The following is a 24,478-nucleotide window of genomic DNA, read 5'->3' on the forward strand; positions in this document are numbered from 1 at the left end:
CTCTCTCTCTCTCTCTCTCTCTCTCTCTCTCTCTCCCTCTCTCTCTCTCTCCCTTTCTCTCTGTGTCTCTGTCTCTGTCTCTGTCTCTCTCTCTCTCTTTCTCTTTCTCTCTGTCACCCAGAGGTGATACAAATGGTCACACACTTGTTGAAGACCCATTGATCTGGAAGACTACCAAACAGATATATTATATAATCAAGCATGCCTCTTACCCTGTTTTAAAAATTGGGCTCTGAAGCCACAGCAAACATTATGTGTAATGTACTTCATGAAGAAATAGGAAGAAATGAATGCTTCATCTTCTGATTCTCAGATGTCATTTAAATACATATTCATAAGTATAGAAGACCTGAGAAATCAGATCAATGCCATCAGAACCACCAGGGAAGCTTTTAAATTAACATATCTCACGCTTTTCTCTTAAAATTCTGATTAACCCATTCACTCTCCAGGCCACTATCTGAAAAACAAAAATTATTTGTGTTCTTATGGTATACACAGAGAATCTAGAATTACTGATAATCTAAACTTTTCACAGATGGGGAGGTATTTTTGTTATATCTGCTGAAGAAGTTACCCAAAATTTAGTGATTAACACCACACACAGCAAGTGCCTTGCAGTCTGTGAATCAGAGTCCAGACACAGTGCAACTGGCTCCTCTCTATGTAGGAGTCCAGGGACTGACAGGGCTGCCTTCCTTCTGGAGAGTGGAGTCTTCAAAGCTCTTATGTCGCTGCCATGTATGTAACAGTGTGCCTTGAGGGTACAGGAGTGAATCTTATTTTTTATTGTCTGTCCTCCAGGAGTCACTGTGAGTGTCTAAAGGACACTACAGGTCCTTGCCTGAAGACCCCCTTACGAATCTTCCCACAGACACTTTAGTATCTATCCCATCTCACAGCCTCATCAACTGTAGCAGCTTATCTTCAAGCCCAAGAGGGGGGCTCCTTGCTATCGTCTGTTACAATGGAATCATACATCAGGTAACACAATCACAAAGTGGATGTCACATTTCCATTGTCGTATTCTGATAGCAAGAAGTAAGCCAAAGAATCTAGCTATGCTCAAGGAGAAGGAGTTTTTCAAGGAACTGACTCATGAAGATTCCGGTTCAAAATTATAAATGAGGTCAATTGACTAGTTGAGTTTACATAGCTAATTGGTTTTATTAGTCTGAATGATCTTTCAAAACATAAAATAGGGCCGGGCGTGGTGGTGCACTCCTGTAATCCCAGCACTCGGAAGGCTGAGGTAGGAGGATCGTTGTGAGTTTGAGGTCAGCCTGGGCTACAAAGCGAGCTCAAGGTCAGCCTGAAATACATAGCGAGACCCTGTCTCAAAAAGACTAAAAAAAAAAAAAAAAAAAAAAACCCTAGTGTCACAGGATGAAATTCAAGGTATTGCACTTGGCTGGTGAACACAAAACCTTGAGTTTCACTTCTAGCACCAAAAACCAAAACATGTATGCATATGTATGTATACTTGTAAACAAAAACATTCATGCACACATACACATGACACACACAACATGTATGTTTCAGGCAGGTGGGCTGTATATGGCACACATATGGTACATGCAACATGCATATGACATACGTGGTGCATATGACAAACACATGCATATATCAGTTTCCCTGTTCCCAGGACACAATATGCAACACATACAACTCAGAGAAGTGGATGTTTAATTTACTCACAATTCCAGGAGATTCAGTCCATGGTCGGCTGGCTCCAAGGAAGGAATACTCTGGTGGAAGGGCAAGTGGCAAAAAGATGTGTAGTTCAGGAAGGGTGAGAAGTAGACCAGTGGAGCTGCAGCAGGTGGAAGGGCCCAGAGACAATTATATTACCCAACATCTCACTTTCATGACCCACCCAGACACATTCAGAAGGGTGCTTTAATAATCCCCCTGTGTGACATATTCTTAATCCAGTCAAGCTGACATATGTGTATATAATGATGAGTTAAGTGCTGTACAGTGAGCAAGTATTTCTGCATTTTTACTGAACTGTACATAGTATAGGAAAACATCACTTTCATGTTTTTTTTGTTTCTTCATTTCCTTCTTGTCATGCAGGTAAAGATACCTGTATAAAAACACTAAATAATTAATTTACAAAGAGCCTCTGGCTCTATGTTAGTAGTTTGGAAAGTACTAATTTCTGCTACCATCAGATTTTTATGATCAGTGCAACCACGTTTGAATATTTTACATTTCTAAGTAGAACAGTTCATGAAGCAAATATTTTATACTTAAGGAAATTTAAATAACATTTAAATTTGAATTAAAGGTCTTTCCTTATTCCTAGACATTTTATAACTACTTAACTAGTTTGGAGTTATCATTCACAAATATCTGAATTCCTGCCACATATTACATACCCAATAGTGGAAACGGATATCTTCAACTTCCTTATATTGCCAAACTGCTTACTCAGCAGTGAAAAATTTACACCTTCACTAGTGGTATGTATGAGATTTTTGTTTCCCTACATTATCTGTTTATTATTCTCAGTTCTCCATACTTTATGAGTTTCTCAAACTATCTTTGATTTTGAAAGTATAAGAGATTATGTGTATTCCTTGATAAGATATATCTGGCTGAAAATGGATGTAAATTTTAGAACACTACCAAGAATAAAAGATTGTGAAATTTTCTAAGTAGAGTAATTACTACATTATCCTATACACCATTTCACTTTTTCTGCTTGATAATATTCTAAAAATATTAAATGGAAAATTATACAAATAAATTTTTATATACTGTTAAAATTCTATACTATTCTGAGTAGTGTAACTAAATCACACCCTGTTCTGCCTCTTCCTGTCTGACCTGTAGATCCTCTTCATATATACTACCCTCCCGTTAATCACATAGTAATCTTGGTTGTCAAATGCACTAGAATGATGTGACAGTGCTTTGTTTAAGTAACCTTGAGAGGGAGAAGAAGAGAACACCTTCATGTATCTTTGATTGCAATATATTGTTATCACTTGTTGCACCTGATTTACATATTAGCCTTTAATATAGGAATGCACATACAGGGAAATGAGTATATGAAGTGCTCAGTAGTCTCCAATATATTTCTCAAGGACAAGTGCAGGTGGACTATCGTGTGGGATGGCAGGTATTTCTTTATGTGGGCTTGTCCCTCCCATGTCTCATAGTATAAAAGGTAATGAACTCCAGACTCCACATCCTCCTCAACTTCATGACTACTTTCCTTTACTGAAGTTACTGAAACCCCCAAATTCAACAATTTTAGGAGTAGGGAAAGGAGGTATTTCGTGAATCTGATTTTATTCACATGTACATTTAATATTTTAAATATATTACAGCATAATTTTTATGAAATATACTTTTATTTTAAGTTTTCTTAATTGCTAAACCATCAATGGTATACCATGTTTGATAAATATATTAATTGCACATCAGGTGAAGTATATTTATTTTCTTGAGCATGTATCAGTCTTTATAGTGAAATATTCAAAATTCTTTTGTGTAGCTTTTGAAATATGCAATACATTATTGTTATCTGTGGTTCATCATTTCTTGTGCCTGTCTAATGGTAATTAGCATCCATTGCTGAACATTTTATCAACAATCTCCCTTTCACTGTCTCCTGCCTCTGATAATCCCCATCCCCTCTCAAATTTATGAGATCTTTTTCTCACTTGGACTTGTGTGCCTAATTTATTTTTTGCAATGCAGTGATCCACTGTGCACCCATATTATCACAAAAGACAGAACTTCATAGTTTCTTTAGCTGTATAGTATTCCATTGCATATACATTTCACATTTTATCTGTTTACCAGGTGCTGGACATTCAGGCTATTTCCATTTCTTGGCTTCTGTAAATAATGTCATGGTGAACATGGAAGGGAAGATTTCTCTTTGAAACACTGGTTTTATTTCTACTTGAAAATATTTTGCATGGCTTGTATGCAGGTGTGTTACTTAAGCGAGCTGAAAATACACCACCAGAAGTGAAATTGTCACCCTTGCCAAATAGTAAACATAGAACAATAGAACCATAGAAACGTAGAACCATAGAACTTTTATTCTCTAAAGTAAGTGTTAATTTGATTCCCATTTTACAAATTAAAAATCTGGCCAAATAAGCTCAGTTTAAAAATTTGCCAAGTTTCACTTAATTATGAAATAAAAGAACCAGGACTTGAACCCCAGTGGTCTCATGCTAGAGCCATGCCACCATTACTGAACCCAGATTCAAGCAAGCAATGACCTTCACCTGAACCTTCCCCTTCAAAATGACTCGAACTGCATTCCTCAAACCAGTTTCCCTTACAGTAACATGAACTGAATGAGCTATGGGGTGGACACCCCTGTAGTCCTCAACCATTTTCTTTGCCATGCTTCATAGTTAACTAACTGCCCAGATTCTTTTTCAGCGTCCATATGGAGCTTTTCCCTTGGATGTCTTCATAATAGTGGCCACCAGAACTTTCAAGTTAGCATGTCCGCCTGTGGTGTTTCTGCATGGGAATGAGTGGAGCTTGGGCATCTAGTCTGGAGTATTTGTATGCATCCATGTGAGGTCCCTTGTAAAGAGCCAAATTCATGAGCAGTAGGAAGAGTTGGGACCAGCTGCAGGACAGTGTTACAGAAAGCAGGTTACCTCTCTCTGTGCCCCTCAACCCTGTACATGAACAAACAAACAAACTTCTGGAAATCTGGGAATTCCAATTTGAAATCACTATTATAGACCATTACAAAAATGATCTAATATTTTAAATAAATTGTTAGATTGATTTTTAATTTTTAACTGCATAAATATTTACAAGTGGGACACTGTTTGGTGGCTTCGAATGCAAAGAGCAAGCTAAGCGGCGTACAATCTCATCACAGATTTGTCACTAATACATTTGTTGTATCACTCCTTGTTTTGATCAGATTTAGATACATGTGTCTGAAACAGGGACTCCTTTGCTGCTCTCTGAGAATGCATTGGCTTTCTCATGCTTGGGAATTGAGATTGGGTCTTTGTGTGACAAGAAGTTGCCATGGTTGACAGACTATTAACAATTAATCTCAAGAGATTGCTACTCAGTCTACATGGTTCTCAGCAAAGTATGTAATTTCCCACTTAGCCAGCATTCAAAGAAGACCTGTTGGAGAATTGAATAATAATAGCTACCATCAGTGGAGCATTTATCATATGTCAGAAGTAATCCTTTTTGCTTTCTATACATTATATCATTTAATATAAGCAATTACCTTTGTAGTCATATATCATTGCTATTCTCCTTTAAAGAAGGAGGAAAAAGATTCAGATAATGCTAGTTCAAGGTGAGACCTTCAGGGATTGACAATCTTGTCTTGAAGTAAGTATGACTGTAGTGTATGCAGATGATTGCAAAGTTATTTTTCCTCCCTCAAAATTAATAAATGGAAAAAAAGTGATTATTTTTCTTAAAGGTATACTTCACTTGAAAACCTAGCTAAAGTAGTTGTTTCTTTTTGGAAATCAACATATCAACACATTTTATTGAGTTACATAAATTATGATTATTTACTGTAACTCTGACTGAAGATACCAGGTAAAATATTGTCAGTATAAATGTAATAATTCAGTTCTTGATTGTATGTTTATGTTAGAAGTTTCACTAAGATTTGGAATGCTGATGACACAAATGCAATAAAGTATTCCTTAATTCCTTTATATTGAATAAAACAATTTTAGAATATGATACATTCTCTTTTCCCTGTGGCTCACAATTTGTGTCTCATGATACTCTGCTAAATTTATTATTTATTCAGACATAATTTCCAAAAATTCTCTTTTAGCATTAGTGTTTCTTCTATGGGTTTTAATATAAATTATATGTGTACACTCAAATGGTGAAGAGACAGTCTTGTGAATATAATCACGGTAAATGGCTAGAAATCAATTGTCAATTGATTGGACAAGGGATCAGGGGACAACATGTCTAAAACACAACAACATGAACCAATGGTGAGGCTCAAATCCTGTGGCCATGCCAGCGTACTCTGGACCCTACTGATTGGGAAGAGCTTATGTTGATTGGGAAGAGCTTATGTTGATTGGGAAGAGATTGTAGTGTGCTCATTTCCTTAAACTCCTGTGCTGTGATGCAGTCAACAGAATCGGCATCCTTAGGTGCCAAAATGCAGGACTGGGAACACAAAATTGACCCTTTCTTAAAATAGAATCCTGAGCTAGGCCTGTTGTTAAATATGAAGAAATATAAAACAGATCTTTTAATGGCACATGGTACTTAATCATTATTTGTATGACCTGTACCCAGCTCCTTTAACTCCTATATCATAATCTTAGATAATGGGCTGGAGTGAAGAATGTAATAAACTTTATCTAAAGATCTGAAACCTCTTTTCCTCACTAACAGACATCAAATGCTTTTCCCTTCCATTACGTGCAAGATCCATGTACAGAAAAGTGAGTATTGTATCTGGCTGAATATCTGAAATTAATATCCTCTATTGGAATGGTAAATGTTAGTTTTCAGGGAAGTACTAATTTTCTTAGGTGCATGGGAAGACATGGATTGAGGAAATCTAAGAAACTACCTTGACCTCATCTTCTGAAAAACCTGGCTTTACCATTGACCATGTCTCATCTTTCTTTGCTCCCTGTAATCTAATTATCATGATACCATCGATAGAATTGGTCACCAATTTGTCCTTACAATTAACATAATTCTCTTTTAAGCATCTTACTCTGCGTAGCAAATATACACACTTAAAACACTTAACAGATATTTCCACAAGGAAACTTTGTGTCAATCATTAGATTCATTATTTTTCAAGTGAAAGAACTTATGGGATCAATAGAAAGGAATTTGAAAACTGTTACAAAGTCTCTGTTTAACACTTGGAAAAAAAGAGTTAGCAGTGTTGAAGCCTTAGTTGTATCTTGTAACTCCATTAACAGCAACTTATTCCTTTTTAAAAATGATGCATTCAAAGCAAATCTTTTTAAATTCTCTTGAGGATTATATATGATAACACATAAAATATCTTTTTATGCACTGTTTTCTTTGCACCTTAGATTTAGCCTCAAAAGCAGAAATATTTAATGTGCACAACAGTTTACTTTATTATGCATATTGCAATATAAACTGCTACTCAACATTATTTAAGTCCATTACCTTTTTAGGGAATTCTGTTTTTGTGGGAGAAGTTTGACAAGTTTAGTGGTCTCATGATACATAGACTATATTTTAACAAAGAAATCGGCAGCCCTTCCAAGGATCTTTGCTGCTGAAAAAACAACATTTTTAGGTGCAAACCTGAAATATCCTTGGACATCTGCATAATGACTGAAATTAGCATAGGTTTACATAGTACACAATTCCATTAGAATTTTGATGCCTTAGAAAGAAGCAGAAGGTTGTAAATTTCCTCAGGGAAATTCTCTGGAGGATGTGAGGGCCTGAAACAAAATCAGTCCAATGTGTTGCACATGGATGAATGGACACAAACACAGAATTCATCAGTAATACATGTGTTACTGTTTTCAGAAGAAAAAAAACAGACAAAGAAAAGAAAAGTGTAATCCGCGGCTACTTCTGTGATACTGGTATACTTACACTTTAGGCATGCTGGTAAAAAGGGGACCTCTCTTTTGCGCTTAAGACAAGATGATGTAGCAAAAACATATTCATTCAGTTCCTAGGACCATGTTTTCCTTGTAGAAATACTTACATGAAGGAAGAGGAGAAGAAAGAGGAATAGATAGGAGGAAGTCAAGAAGGACGTGGTGGGTAGAAAAATGGTGAAGAAAAACATGAAGTCATCTTGACTTGCATTGTCTAATAGTTCAGGAGGACATAGAGATGAAAGCACAGGCTGTGAACCTTTGCCTACTAAAAGGTAGTTCACTCTGCCAGAGAATCCAAGGCTTACCCAAAATGCCACCCAAACTTTGCACACGTGTATAATAAAACCACTCCCATCACCTAATCGGTGCTGACAGCAGCAACTTGTTCCTGAATTTCTGAGCTAAATTCAAAGCTGTGCAGCTCAACAATTCCTATACAGGACTCTAAAGTTTTAGGCTATACTAGAACAGAGACAAGTGAATCCCACACGTTTCACAGTCAAAGACTCCTCCAGCAATTTCTTTTGCGCCTCATACTTTGTTTGGTTTCTACCGAGGAAACGCCATTTTCCATATTTGGTCTTTTCCATATTCTTAGTATTCACTAGTCAGATTCTAATATTTCCATATTCTAATATTTCCATATTGTAATATTCATTAGTCAGATGTTGTCTTCTTTGTATTTTTCTTCCAGAAAACATGGTTTCTTCCTTGAGTTGATTTAAACGCAAGCCATAAGGCACTTGGACTTTTAGCTAGTCTTTGTGGATGATAATTGTAGTGGATTGATAACTGGTGGCCAACTTATAACCCCAAGCTGAACTGAGTAAATGTGGTGCTGGCTGTGGGAGGCCCACCTGGGGATTGTTGCCAGCAGCATAAGAGGCAGAACTGGAGAAGGAGAAGGAGGCTGATGGGAGCAGACAAAGGCTGTTGGGAGCTGATAGAAGCTGAAGGAGCTGTTGGTTCTGCTGGAGCAACTCGTCATGCTGGCTTTGCAGATGAACTCGGCTGTTTTCATCCTGTGAGGAGCTCTGGACCTTACTGGCATTGAGAATAGCCTCAGTTCACTTTGGGAGAGCTCTGGTCTTACTTTGAGTATCACTTCCTGGCTCTGGAGGGGAAGATGGTGCAATGTCAGTCTCCTGGAGAAGCTTGCTGCCTTGGCTTTCTTGATGAGAGCTTGGGCATCTTGATCAATGGAGGAGCTCGGCATCTCACTGTTGCTGAGGATGGCTGTGGTGCCTTTCAGGGGAGCTCTGGTTCCTATTTTGAGCATTACTTCTTGGGTCCAGTGTAGAACCCTCAGCCCGCTAGCACACATCCTTTGTCCAGCTGTCACAGATTTTCTAGATTCCACCACTGACCTTTGGGCCTTTGTAGCACAGATCCATGGATACAGGTCTGCATGAGATTTTGTTATGGGCTCTGGGCTTCCAGCTGGATTCGTGGAAGGCATTGTTACGGGCTCTAGGTCTTAAGTTGGATTCATGCAGGACATTATTGTGGGATCCAGGCCCTTAGCTGGATTATTGGTTTATAGTGTGTGTACAGATTTCCTACATTCTTTTGTATATCGTTCTTTGGGTGGTTACTATAAACAATCATATAAAATATGTGTCCCATATTATATTGTTCTCCCTTGCAAAATAAGCCTCAAATCAACACAGTGATGATGATGGTCACTGCTTTTTTTTTTGAAGTATTGAAATTTATATACCATATTGCTAAAGTATGGATTAATAAATGTATGTCATTATAGTGTTAACCTAGAAAAAAATGAGTTCAGAGAGAAATCCTCAGATCATCTAAAGAATAATAGCCTGATAAATGGGATTATAAGGAGAACTGTGAAACTGGCTGAAAACCTTAAAAGTGTTTTAAGAACATATATCACTCTTCTATCTAATTATTCTAATTAGATATGTGTTCCATTCTCCTTTGTTACTGGTACAGATAAGTAGAAAGATAGAGAAAAGTTAGAAGCAATGGATACAGATTCAGCCCTGCTCCTAACCAGATGTGAGATTCTAGTGAGCCTCTCTTTCTCCCTGAGCCTCACTTCCATCTTTAGAGAGAGAAAGTGGTGTTGCACGATCCTGTTATCTCTAACAATCCTAAAGTACCACGGATATTTTTTAACAGAACTTTCTTCAAGCCTCATTTTTCTTATCTATAAAAATGGGAAGAATCCTTACCTGACAAGGTGACTTTAAGGATTAAAAGATAGTAATCAAGTATCTCTCCCTCTATACATCTATTTGGTTCTTCAATTTAGTTAGCCAGAGTTCAGAGAGTAAGCTCAAAGAATAAGGAGTATAGCACTCTTTGAATGTATTTGGGTTCTTGTATTTCACACAGCAAGGGAATTTGTGATATGAGGATTTATTGAATTTTTTTCCTGCATATCTAGGGAAGTTCTTTACTTATAAGTAACTCTCAATAAAGATTTGCTCTGGTCTCTTTGACCTTGAAGATAGAAACAGTGTTGTTCAGCTTTGCAGCACTGGCATCCAGCATCCAATGCGAAAGTCAAGAAGTGACCAGTGGATGTTAGTGACCCTCAGACAAAGCATTGGATGGTGCTAAGCCTTGTTTATAAAATATACTCAATAATTTCTATCTTCCACACAGTTTTAAGCTGTGTCAAAACTTACTTTTAAAACCATAACTCATATGATTACCAAATAAATAGGTATTAAGGATTTTCTTATAATTCATTAATCAAGGAGAGAACCAGGAGCATTATAGCATTATAGCATTATACCATAGTTCAAAGAAAAATTCAGAATATGGAAACATTTATAGATGAGAAATATTGATATGAATGTGCAAGTGGAGACAAACCAGTCTAGTGAGAGAGGAAGTTGATCAGAATATGACTTGGTCTACATAGAAAAACTGTTTTTCATTGTTTTAAGTTCTTTACAATTTGCAGAGTTGTAAACTGGGCAAGATTCTTCCATTAAATGAGAATGGGTAAACATATTATATACATTTCCACTGAAATAGCAAATTTTCTCTAATATATTAAGTAGATGAAACATAAAAATCATTTAACGTTTGCCAGTTTAAGTAGACCTCCAATAAATGTTATCAATTTATAACAGTAGTAGAATGGCAGCAGTAGTTTGATGCTGAATAGATAAATAGGAATTGGAGCTCTAAAACCCTCTTAGCACAGTACCAAAGTTTGGTATTTTTCTTCTCTCTTCTTTCCCTCACATCCTATCCTTTCTACTCCTCTTAATCTTCTTATACTTTTAACCACAGCATTACTGCTTTTCCTTTGTATCTACTATGAAAAATCTAGACATAGCCAGAGAAATATACCTATTTTCCTTTTCAGCTACATGTTATCCTAAAGAATAATCCTACTATAACATAGAATGACAATAAACAAAACCAACTTGAAGACAAAATTATCAAGACTTGTTTCCTAATAAATTGGTGGCAAGTGGACAAATCTGCTCACACTTTTTTTTAGGCAAAAGGTCAAAAGTACTAGAAAGAGGAGGAAATTCTACAATGTAAAATACTAAGGCTGTTACTAATTAACCCATGGTCTACTAAGAAGACATTCTTACAAAATTGGGCAATATGCTAACTGGCACATTTGCCAAATCTTGGTTAGTTACAAAATGACAAGTGAGTGGTTTGTGGATGTTTAGAAAAATATTTGCTCCCTGTAGTTTCCTGAGATTCTACAGGGAGTAGCTCTAGCACCCCTGCTTGCTCCTTCTATGAGAAGAGCATTCCCAGTGGCTAGATATTTCCTGGAACAAGGATAGATGAGGGGTTGTTCTGCCATAATGATGTTTATCAACAGGGCCAAGAGGACCATGATGGCTTACAATTCCTTTTTAAAAATGAAATAAATAAAAGTGAGTCAGCAATAGCAGTGGAAAGTTTGTACAGGGCAGAAGGCAATGGGTCTGTGGCTCAGGAAATCTTGGACTACCAGGTAGATGGTGGAGCTGTGAACCACCTGGACTCTCTGAGGTGGTAACAACAGAAGTAACAAAGTAGATGAATGAAGCTCTAGAAAATAATCAATCAAACATAGTTTCATAGACAACTACAGAGATGGAGATCATAATGAAAGATGTGCTTAATGATTTAGAGCAGATACAGATTTTAAAAATAGAGGAGTTTAGGAAAAGGATGGAAATCATAAATGCCCAGTATAGGAAATAAATGGACTCCATGAAATAGATTCAAACAAATATCTGTGATATTAAAAATTCCACTGAAATTGTACACAGTAGAATGAACCAATGTGAGGGCATAATCTTAGATATAGAAGACAGGATTGTAGTTAGTGATCAAGAAAAGAGAGGTTTCTTAAAAATAGCAAGGGACCAGGAGAAATCAATTCAGAAGCTGCTAAATAATGTAAAGGAGAATAACATAAGATTTATTGGAGTCAATGAAAAATCAGAAAATAGCACAAACTACATAAAAAATATCCTGTTCACAGAAGTAATGGTAGAAAACTTCCCAGCAGAGCAAAAACATTTGGGATGTAGATAATTGAGGCACATAAAATTACAATTAGCCATGATTAAAGACAACTACATCAAGGCATATAATGCTCAAGATTCCAGAAACTCTACACAAGAACAGAATATTAAAAGATGTTAGAGAAAACAAATCACCCACTAAAGGAAAGCCCATCAGAATCACAGGAGATATCTTAGCACAAACCCTCAGGTCAAAGAGAGCTAGGAGTGAAGTATTTCAAGCCCTAAAAGAGAACAACCTTCAACCAAGATCGATATTCTCTACAAAACTATCTTTCAAAATTGATGGAGAAATAAGATTCTTCAGTGAAAAAGAGTACCTGAAAATATTCATGACCACCAAACTAGTTCTATTAAATGTTCTGAAAGATATTCTAGAAAAATATAACAAGGACTATAACTCCTTCAAACCCAACAGAACAAATCCACCAGACAGAGCAAGCGCTAAAGAGAGGGCAATTAAATGGAACTCACAGCAGGAAAATATCATGACAAGAATAAAACAATATATATTAGTTATAGCCGTCAATGTGAATAGTCTCAATTTACCAGTCAAAGAAACAGACTGGCAGAAGTGATCAAGACACAAGATCTAATAATATGCTGCATACAAGAAAAACATTTAATTCAAAAAGAAATTTATAGACTGAAAATCAAAGGATGGAAAACAATGCTCAATGTGACAGGAACCTGAAAAAAAGAGGGGTAGCTATTGTCTAGGCATATAAAGTGGATTTCTAGCCAAGACTGATCAAGAGAGACAAAGAAGGTCACCATATCCTTGTAAAGGGAACTGTCCAAAAGGAAAAGATAAAAGTCATAAGTATATATTCACCTAATACCAGCACATGTAACTATATAAAAGAAACATTGACAGATAAGAAAAATCTAATAAGCACAAATACAGTTGTAATGGAGGAACTTCAATACCCCAGTGTCACAAATAGATCAACTAGACACCCAAGCAAAAGAGAAATATCATTGGTCATTGGAGAGATGCGAAATGAAGCAACACTGAAATTCCATCTCTCTGCAAAAAGAATGACTATTATTAAGAAATCAATGAGTATAAGATACTGGTATGTCTGTGGAGAAAAAGAAACACTTCTACACTATCAGTGGGAGTGTAGAATGGTCCTATCCACCCGAAAATTAGTGTAGAAATTCCTCAAACAACTAAAACTAGAGGTTCCTTTTGACCAATCTATTCTTCTTCTTGATATCTTCCCCAAAGAATTAAAAGCATCATACCACAGCAATATATGCACACCCATGTTTACAGTGGTACAGTTTTTAATAGCTAAATTTTAGAAACAGCCCACATGCTCATTAACTGATGAATGGATAAAGAAGATTTTAGCTAGCTAGCTAGCTAGCTAGCTAGCTAGCTAGCTAGATAGATAGATAGATAGATAGAATGGAGTGCTACTCTGCCATAAAGATAAGCTTGAGACATTTCTAGCTAAATGGATATTCCTTGAGACCATATTCATTTTTAGTGAAATGAATTGCACATACATGCTTAAACACCACACTGTTTCCCTGGTGTGAGAAACCTGAATTGTAAATAAGGACTAAAATGTATAATAGCTTTTAGGAAGTGGATGAATATTTCAAATGATAAAAGGAATAAGGGAAGAGGGATAGGGAAAGGAAAGCAGGGAAAAATAGAGAATAGAAAAGGCATAATAGAAGGAAAAACACGGAAACAAATGATTTGTAAATAAGAAGGTAAAGAGGGGTTGAAGGGAAGGGAGGGAAAATGAAAACAATAAGCAGGAAGTGTCATGTACAGGTAGTAATTCTCTATGATGAATATTATCATTATATGTATCTGAAATGTACTAACAAAATAAAAATAAATAAAAGAAACCTGTACTTTACTGGAAGAAAATTAATAAAAAATAAAACAATATAAAGGAGTGATAATTTAAAGCTAATAAAGTCTACATTCATATGAAATTATTTTATTCAATTTAGTAAAAAAGAGACCTGTAAATCCATAACAGATATGGTGAATATTGAAGACCAAAGCCAACATAAAGGGTACAGTAAAATAATATGGTATAAAAGAATAAACTTTCAATAAATTGAATTTAAGGATGCAATTTGTCTTACTTTTTAAATTAGAGATTCATAGATTGGACAGTATTCCATTAATAAAGATAGAAAGGTGCTCTTTTGGGCATGGAAGAATATTTAGCTTGTATAAGCTTGAGGTGGAACAAGGAAGGAATTTAAGAGAACAAAGCAGATCACTTAACTCAAGGTTGTATCAGGTTACTTCCCAGTTAAGGCCCAATACAGAGGGATTCTTACTATGACAATTCAGACTCCCTACTGCTTTTTTAAAAGTAGTTGCTGTGTCTCCTATGGTTTTGGAATGCCTAGAGTATTTGGAAATTTTCTTTTTTTAAAATTTTTTTCTAGAAATCTTCTCCAAATACTTACATAAGTCATACATCAATGATATATGGACACCTGTGTTTAAAGCAGCAAAACTCACACTCATTACATTTTGGAAGAGGTCGATATGTCCATCAGTAAATGAATGGGTAAAGAAAATATGGTATTTACACACAATCAAACTTTATTTTGCCATAAAGAGGGATAAATTTAAGTTATTTATAGGAAAATGACAAATTATAATGATACTAAATAAACTACATTGAACACTGTAGGTTAATATTGCGTGGTTTCTGTTATATGAGAAACTCAAGGTATAAATAATTTAAAGAGCAAATTAAAAAATGGTAAGGAAGAGGAAGTTAGGCTTTGTGGAGATATGAGGAGGATATAAACAACAGGAGAGCAGAAGGGAGAAGAAGGGGACGTAAAAAAGAAAAATGAATAAGATGTGTGATATGTATCAGCACCAACTCCTCACAGTGAATGTATTTATTTTTAACAACAAACCTGTAATGATAAAAAAATACATTTTCAGTTTGACTATGTAATATTTGACTGGAGTAATTTCTTTGTGATTCGATCAGCTGGGCATTTCTTTAGAAATTTAGCCCAAAATATGGCCACCCTGAACTTTATTCAATAATCATTAAGAAATATGGTTATAATTATGATATACTGTGACATAAAACTTAGTACCAGTTTTCCCTTGAAATATAGCACAGTCCAATGCACAAGTGACTATAGCATTTTGCTTTGGGCCAAATGCAGTATATGAAATATTTTTTATACTAATTATTTAAACAAAACCAAATTATACTCTATACTATTCTATATCTGAGGATGGAAAGAAGCAATGGGTTCTATCAACTGATCTTAACATCTGCCACCCTGCTTTGAGGTCTTTCCTCTATGATTTTGAAGATGATGCTAATAAAAGCATTTTCCAGACCAAAGATAACAAGTGTTTTGAAAGTCTGTCGTGGCAACTGAATAAAATAATACTTGTAAATGAACTTGGGCATCAGGCCCTTGGTAATTCTCAGTGTCAAATTATCCAGGATACATACTTAGTGGATCTAATAAACAGAGTTTAGTTAAATCTGTTATGTCCCATCTCAAATCAATTATTTTTTTATGGAGCTTTTGTCATTCACTTAGATTTCTAGGGGACACAGATTTTCTTTTTTTTTTTTTTTTGTATGGTACTGGGAATAAAACTCATGACCTCACCCTTGCTGGGCAGGTGCTGTGCTGCTTAGCTAAATCCCTGTCTTCACTTAGATATCTAATAGTTGAAACTGTAAATTAAAAACCACCAAGGAATGCAGTATAGTTGTTCAAGAAAACTTGTTTCTACCACTTTCTTTCACTGAAATAAGAATGGTCAAACTCCTTTTAGTGTGAACTATGGGTATTTCAACAACTAGTGTTCATTGAGTATTATACAATCCTAATTTTGTTTTTTATTCTATTTTATACAGGAGTTCTCTAAAGAGCAAGGATAACTGGCGTAGATTACTAATATGGAGATATCCTGAAACTGCTTTGAAATCTGAATACGTTAACTGGATTCGAATTTGACAAACAGGGAAACCAATCCATGGACAATTTGTGACTGGTAAGTGAGAAGTCTAATTTACTCCATTAGACTATTTCAGAGACCCATTGACTATGGGGCTGTTAATTACATTTATGGTAATTATAATGTTTCTTTGGTACAGCTGACAGCTTCTCTTCCCTCCCATACACATGGAGACGGTGGCCAGCATATGGCTAAATGTCTGGCTATTTCATCTTGTTTATTTGGACTCAGTCAGTTACAAAAGGGTGAAACAAGAGGGAAGGCGTGCACCTTATAAAACTTTTACTTGTGGTGATTTATGCAGAGAGGCAGAAGTCAAACTGTTCCTTGAGCAGATGTTTCTGTGCACTGCCCTGGGAGTTGAAAGAGTAGCAAATGAGCCTGCTCAGGATGGAGAATGAAGGAAACAGACAAAAGGTGATGTCTCCTTGCTCTGTTTTTTTTTGTTTTTTTTTTTTTTTTTTTTAAACTGTGGTACAGGCTGGGTTATTAATATGAAACAAAGTGCTTGGAAGAGGTGGTTGACATTTTATTCTCCCTTTGAAAAGTTAGTGAGATTGGAAAGGTTGGTATGATGACAGTATGTAAATAAATTCTGATGGGCTGTTGGAAATGGTGTGGTTGCTTGAATATCCTGATGAGGAAGAATTGATAATCAAGTAACACAAAATAAATGGCGGTGTGTGAGCTGGGCATAGGTCACAGCATCCTCCATAGTTTAGTGTTGTAATATCAAGAGTGAAGGTTACCTCAAGCGTAGGGATAGCAGTCATCCAGTTTGGTGAAATGCAAATAATCTGTTTACTCCTCTGTGGGGTTTCACTGTATTAGGAAGGAAGAAAAAGATCAAATTACAGAGGCAGTAAGTCCCATTCATGTCAAAGGAGAAATTTGTATTTGAAATTTTAATTTTGGCAAATACTTCTTGAAACATTCATGGTGTTTTAAAAGAGCAAGTGGAAGTGCTACAAATGAACCTGGAACTAAGGAAAGAGGAAATAACAACAGATGAATTTTTGTGTGAATATTTGTATTTCTCTGGGTTGCATGTCCTGCATTTACAACCCAAGTCATTTTCCCAGAGGACAGGTACTGTTTCTGTCACCCACCCCACTGCAGTATGTAGATTAGGCTAACTGGAAGATACTGTGTGTAACTGCTCTTTTCAAAGAATACTTGGCTTTGGGAGCAAAGATAGAGCATGAAGGATCTTTATATGGTAAAGAAAATGCACCAGGCACTCAGCAGAATGTGTACCAAAAACAAAGGATAGAGTTTGTTTTTCCCTCTTTTAAACATATGTGATGGTTCACTTTGTTCTTTATCTTCAGGCACAATCCTTCAATCTATCCAGAGGGGAGAGTTGCTTCTCTTAGGCCCATTGGTTGATAGAAATGAATATTCATTTTATTGGGCAAGTAAAAAGCAGAATAATTCTGGTGACAGAGTTGGAACTGAGACACAATTATCAAGCAAACAAGAAAAAAGGCAGATCCAGAAGCTTCATTAGGTGTTTGTGTCACTCTTATGAACAACAGAATTGTGTCCTCTGTTTGGAAGCACCTCCCTTTCTCCCTGAATTTGATTAGTTTCTTCCTTTTCATCTTCTTTTTCTTGCTATTTTCCTTCCCCTTCCTCTTACTCCTCCTGCTCCTCCTTCTTCTGTTCTCTTCTGATTATTTTCCTTAACCTTTTTATATTTGCTCCTCTTACTACCTTTCCTTGCCTGTGAGTACTCCTGGGTCTCCCAGACCAGTTCATCTTGAATAAGCTTCAACTCTTGCCACTAATTACCTGTGTGAAGTTGGTTATATTCCAGAAAAAGAAATCATATCATGTAATGTTTATTTCTTGTGTTCATTTTCACCATCATATCCTCTTTAGTGAAATGCCCATTCCTATATTTTGATCATTTTAAAATAGTATTATTTAGCTACTTCCAGAGTAGCACTGGATTAAAAAAAAAAAAGAATTCTAGACACTAATTATTATCTTATCTATAGTGAGAAAATATTTTCTCCAATCTGTAATTTATCTTTAGAGCACTTTATCAAGCTTTTATAGAGTAAAAGTTTTCAGTTTTGATGAAGCCCAATTTATCATGTTTTCCTTAATGGAACCAAACTATTACTATTCAGCCCAAGAAATTTTGCTTAATCCTAGACCCAAAAGCTTATGTTGTACATGTTTTTGCAAATTTCTGTTATGTCTTACGTTTAAATGTAGGATATATTCTGTTATGTCTTATGTTTAAATGTAGGATATATGTTTAAATGTTATGTCTTATGTTTAAATGTAGGATATATTCTGTTATGTCTTATGTTTAAATGTAGGATATATGTTTAAATGTGGGATATATATATTTTGAGTTAATTTTTTGCATAAGGTATGAAATTTAGTTTAATGTTTATTCTGTTGCTTTTTGCCTCCATTTGCCTTTCTTAGTATTGGCATTTAACAATTGTCTTTTTCCCATTCCATTTGAAATCTTTCTGACTGGTAGTTTAGTAAGTAATTTGCCATTTAAAGTTAAAGATTTTGGATAACATGGAATGATACTCTGAATCTCTAGAGCTTTTGTTTTAGTTGACTTCTTCTACCCTTTCTGTAGTAGGGAAAATGGAGATAGAATTAATGTCAAGTGGAAGAAGAGTCCATGTTGCTTACCGATCCCCAGGTAAAATATGAATGAGCAAGGACTCCTCATTCCTCTGAGCATGAGCTGGAATTTTATCTCCCAGACTTCTACTGTAAGCTGTCTGCCTGTGAGGGACAGGAATGCCTGGTATCCATTATCCACTTGGCTAGCACTGGTATTGCGGTGAAAAAGGAGGTAGGGTCTATTTATTGCGAGGTGATGGCAATGGTTCCAGTTTGCCTACTCTGATACAATCCCAGAATATAGGGAGGAGGATGCTTCGTTATTGCTGAGTGGGCTAGAAATCTCGAAGCCTCTGTTATCTTTAATTACAATGCAAGTGATGGATCTTGGCCAGTCACTGCCTTGCAGGGATGAAAATCTGGGGCCCTCCCTGATCATGTTCTGACTCCTCTTTAATGGAGAGTTTGAAGAATCTTGTCTTGGCTTGATAGAGATAGAAATATAGGTTCTTTCCCCATTAAGACCTTGCTACCCTGCGTGCAGAAAAGGTAACCATTTGTGTGTGTGTGTGTGTGTGTGTGGCTGGATGAAAGTCCTAATAGCCTGAAAGTTTCGTGTATTGACTTTTTTCCTTGTCATTTTGCTAAAGAATAAAATGTTGCTTTTGTCTGTCTGTCTGTCTCTGTATGTGTGTATGGATGTGTGTGTGTGCATGTGTGTACCTCTTGAAATTTTCATATTTCTGATGAATTTAACTTCAAGATTGGCTCTTTATGAGCAAGAGAGAAAACTCAGGAACTGAGTAATGTATCATTATTGGGGCCTAGAACTTCCTTGCTAGTCTTCCTTCTTTTTTCCAAATTTCAGGATATTCTTATCAAATTTTAAAAATGTAACCTCTATGATTTTTTGCTTTCTTAAAAGAACAAATAAAAGAAAGGTTTAGTCCATTCTCCTGGAAGTGGAACTTCCTTGGAAATGTTTTTAAAGTTATTTTAATAGATCCAATTTTATTTCAGAATTCTAAAATTAGTAATTAAGTTACAACCATAAAGCTATAAGAAGAGACACTCCACTAAATTCATTCCCTGGCACTTGGGTAGGAATACATGAAAATTCATCTGAAAAAAATATAATTGCCTCATAGAGTAGGCAGAAATAATTGCTACATGAAAGAACCAGCATTAAATGAATAAACAAGTTGCCTCTTATGTGTTGAATATTCTAGACACTGAGAAACACACAATTCTATGTAAGATGCAAACAGATGTAGTTAGCTGTATAAGGGCCATTAGCAGTCATAAAGTAAAAGATCCAAGTAAGAAAAACATACTGAGTAAAGGGTTATCCTTCATCGCCTTGGAGCAAGGCAATGTCTTGTTCACATTTGTCAGGGACTGGTGTCAACTATAGCACGTTAGTTAGTGCACATGACTTGCTGGGAGTTTAGCAGAGGGAAAGAGATGAGTTTCAGCTCCTGAGAAGTAATCTGTCTTATATTTAAAAAAAAAGAAAAGGTCTACACCAAAAGGTTATGTAACATTTCCAGATAGAGTGTTCTCACAGTTCACACTTCTTTACCCATTTAGATAATTCTTCATGTGAAAAACTTAGCCTTACAAATGAACGGAGGTAATTATTATTATGGTATTTCCAGAAGCAAAGCAAAAGTAAGCACCGTTATTTACAAGCATGTTTTTACATATTTTAAGAACAAATGCCCGTCTATCTCAGCATGTACTCTCTTGTTCTAAATGCTAATCCCAATAACCTTATGTTATTTGAGAGAGAGAGAGATCGAGAGAGAGAAAGAGAGAGAGAGAGAGATTGAGACTGGTAGTGTTAGGACCAAATATCAACCCTACTCACCGCATCACACCAAAATAAAATAATTACAATGAATTAACAAAAAAAAATAGTGATGATATGGTGTCAAGATGATTTCTTATGGTTGACCTTTAAAATAGGCATTAATTCTACCCTTAAACATAATCTAAAGATGGCTCTAAATTTCATTAACTTATAAAATCTGTCAGGCTGGGGAACCACATACATAATGGCTACCTAGCTACCCAGGGAAGGACCTTTATCCAGAAATACAGAAAGCCTTTGGCAGAAAGAATCACAGTGAACAAACTCCCCAGTACTTTGTTTTTGGACTAGCGGGTGCCAGAGGCTTAGGTAAAGCAAAAAGAATCCTGATCGAAAGCAGCAGGAAGCCTGTCGCTAAGACCCTGATAGAAGAAAGGCAAGGAGTGGTTAAGGCAAAGCCTTGGAGGGCTCTGCTCATCAGAGCCAACCGGAGGAGCAGACTTCTGACTTAAATGACAACTCTGAGAGGGCTGCAGCTTTGACTCTGTGTGTTTCAGAAGGCGCGATATACTTCTAGAGCGTTCCCGATAATGAATACTCACGGGATTAACTTCTTAGAAAACGATTCCTGGGTTTTGTGGGTTTCGTGCTGAAACACTTGATCTTTGGATGGAAAGCCTTCCATGGGTTTCTAGCACTGCAAAGTAAATGCGGTGAAGCTCGAGTGAGAGGAGTTCTACTTTACACTTAAATTTATGTTAATGAGAAGTTCATTGTTACAGAATTGGAATGCAGACAGCGCATTGCTAGTAGGCAGACTGGGCCAATGTTAGTATACTTTATTTCACGGAAATCAGCATTAATATCTCTCCTGTAGAGAAAATTAGGCTGACAATGCCAAACTAAAACTTCTAGGAATTTGGAATTTTATAGCAGAATTTTATCTGTCATGTAATCTTTGTAGTTGCCACAAATTGAAATGGCCCAATAATCTTTAATAATTTGCATGAGTAAAAGGTATACTGATCTGTGAGTTTTAAGATTTGTGAAGTTTATTCAGTTTTAAACGTTTGATATGTGTTGTTCTGTGTTTTAAAATGTTATTTTATTATATTAAAAATGAAAATATATTTTAAGAATATATCTTAGTATTATGAAACTGAACAATATTTATTATTAGAAATATAGAGACGTTAACAAAGATAGTGAACATTTTATTTGGGAGAGGGATTTCTACATGTTATAACCTACTTAAATGATATATACATATGTATAATTTTAAAACAAATGACACAGAGGCATTGCATTCTATCTTCATTTTACTAGGTATTCTAGAAGATTTACATCTCAAAAAAGGACACTGCATCTCTTCAAAATAGTTCTTGCATAATAAAGGCAGTATTTTATGATAAAAATCATATCTAAAGTTTCATTTCATAATATTTTTTCTACACTAGAAGAAACCAGAATGGGATAGAGATAAAATAGCTTCTTTGAGATGCTAGGTAGGTTGAGAACTCATTAAAGTACCAAACAAAATACTCATTTTATTCCTGGAGCTACTCATAATAAAAAAGCTAATAAGTAAATTAAAAGCATCCCAAGGATACTTTTATTGCCATCATGTGTAACTAACATGGCTTCACCATTATTCTGACTGCATAATACGAGATTTAGCTAATTGTTCTGAGCCACCTTCACATGATCTGGTTGTGGTCTGAGAGGAGATAGATTAGGAACTCAAAACATAGTCACAGCCCAGGCATCTGCTTGCTGTATTCCGGCTCATCAGCCATAAATTCTAAAGTTTCAAGGTGTAGCTGAAGCACTTTTGGAAAGAAAAATCAGCTCATGCCTGTGAAGCTTCCTGTTCTGGCTGTCCTACTAGGTGACTTGAGTGTATTCTTGGCAGTACATCAGTATTCTTTCAATTTTTTTCTTTTCCAGTGACAAATGTGCTCAGTATCGTGGGAATTCCTTATGCATGATTTCTCATATTTTACATTTTTAAGCCTCATATTCATGTTGTGAATTGCAATGAAATATCGCTGCAGTAAAGCAAAATGTTTCAAGCACACATTTACTGTTCAAGAAACCAAAACATAAAGCAGAAATTTCAAGGCTGTAAAACAATTTGAGACAAACATTCTATTCAACTGAATGGTGTGCATCTATTACAGAGAGCAACTCTTAAATGGAGTGCCTCGCACGGAGAAGGCTTGTGTATAATAAATTGTGGACTGAATAGATGTTTATTTCATACGCTCCAAAGTAACAAGGAGGAACCAATTGTGTCTAGGAAAACCAGCTCTTTGGGGAAAAAAAAGTATGACTTTAATTTATAGTATTGTTCTGTTTCTGTGGCATAAATACTCTTTATGACTATATCAATCACTAATATAATATCATTGAACAGAGTTAAGAAGAGATATGCAGTCTACTCTTTCCCTGGCTGGTTCTAGTTGGCTTTACTCTCCTTCTGGTAAAACAGTGTGACCCACTTGCCTAGGATTTGGAAAAGAAAATAATATTGCATAATTTCCTGTTGCCTAATTAGCTGGATTCAGCTTGATGAAAACTAGAGGTGAATTTCTGTTTCCAACAATAAGAAAGTTTTGCTTCTTTCACGTAAGTTCCCTGCAGGTAGAAAAGTTATAAGAATGCCTCCCTAGGAGTTCCCATGCTTTTGATAGAAATAAAAACCAAGGAAGAAGGCCTTAAGGATTTTCCTGAAGCTGAAAAAGAAAGCTCTTTAACAGAGGCCACCTACTTTGAGGCCTGGGAGCTATTAAGCACGCCTTGAGGAATCCTTATTCTTAGCCACTGCAAGCTCAAAACCTGAATAGGGGGGCCTTAGGCAAAGTACTCTTTTAGCAACATGGTATATTAAGTCTTCGAATTTATAAAATCCTTTCAATCCCCCATGATATTGAACTACTTTTGAAGTTAAGAAATTCAGCACACAGAAGAACTAAAAAAATCTTGAGGTTAGTTTAACTGCATTTGAAACAGCCATTCATTATAGGCCTTCTTTTGACTAGATACTTAGCTGGATATGTTCATATATATTATTTTATACATGGTTTTTAATTCATGTGTTTCATTCTTTGAGATCAAAGTAGAAATTCCTTCATTTAATGAAGGTTGAAAATGGCATCCCACAGGTCATTAAAATATTTTAATAGCAATAGTAATCACCATTTGCTTTACTTGTACTAGTCCTAGCCATTACACATTTATTATCTTGGTAAATTTCCTTAAAATTTTTCTATTTAACAGATGTGGTAAATGAATCTGTGACTGAGAGATTGTAATGCACAAGATCCAGAGCTAATAAACTATGCAGAAGGAGCTAGATTACAGGTCTGTTTTTCTCCAAATTCATTACTTTGTGTGTCTTGATTAACTCCGTCTTTCCACCAATACTTATGGGGCGTCCACGATCAGTCAAGTATTACACTTTACTTTGGAGAGAGAGCAGAGATCAACACAAACACAAAGTCTAGTTCTAAAGACCCATGGTTTGATAGACAAAGATGATCAACAGCTAACTAAATAAAGCAAAATAGTATTTAATAAATATGCTGAACATTATAAATTTTACAAAAAGTTTAAACTAGGCAGGGGATAGGGAGAACTGGTATTAGAATGTATGGCAATTCTAAACTGATAATGCAGCAATGCCTAACTAGAAGGGTGCAACTGAGAAAGGTTAGAAGGAAGGGAGAAACTGAGGCATGCATATATCTGGTACAGAATCTTTTTAGGTCAAGAAAACAAGGGACCGGGCACCAGAGTGAGAGTCTGGTTTACACATCTGAGAAAAATAAAAAATGAAGTAGCTGATACTAGAGTTTGGAATTGTGTGTGTGTGTGTGTGTGTGTGTGTGTGTGAGAGAGAGAGAGAGAGAGAGAGAGAGAGAGAGAGAGAGAGAGAGAGAGA

General features: G+C 35.9%; 1 protein-coding gene across 1 annotated transcript in view; it reads left to right on the forward strand.

Moving 5' to 3' along the window:
• The window catches only part of Lrrc4c (leucine rich repeat containing 4C), a 1,216,524-nt gene that overhangs the window by 711,759 nt on the left and 480,287 nt on the right, over nucleotides 1-24,478 (forward strand). Inside the window, exon 4 of the mRNA XM_005384094.2 lies at nucleotides 16,021-16,157. The gene's annotated coding sequence lies outside the window, so the exon portion shown is untranslated. The remainder of the gene's footprint in view (nucleotides 1-16,020; nucleotides 16,158-24,478) is intronic.

This window comes from Chinchilla lanigera, unplaced genomic scaffold (assembly GCF_000276665.1).
Source record: "Chinchilla lanigera isolate Chin_1 unplaced genomic scaffold, ChiLan1.0 scaffold00021, whole genome shotgun sequence".
Lineage (NCBI taxonomy): Eukaryota > Metazoa > Chordata > Mammalia > Rodentia > Chinchillidae > Chinchilla > Chinchilla lanigera.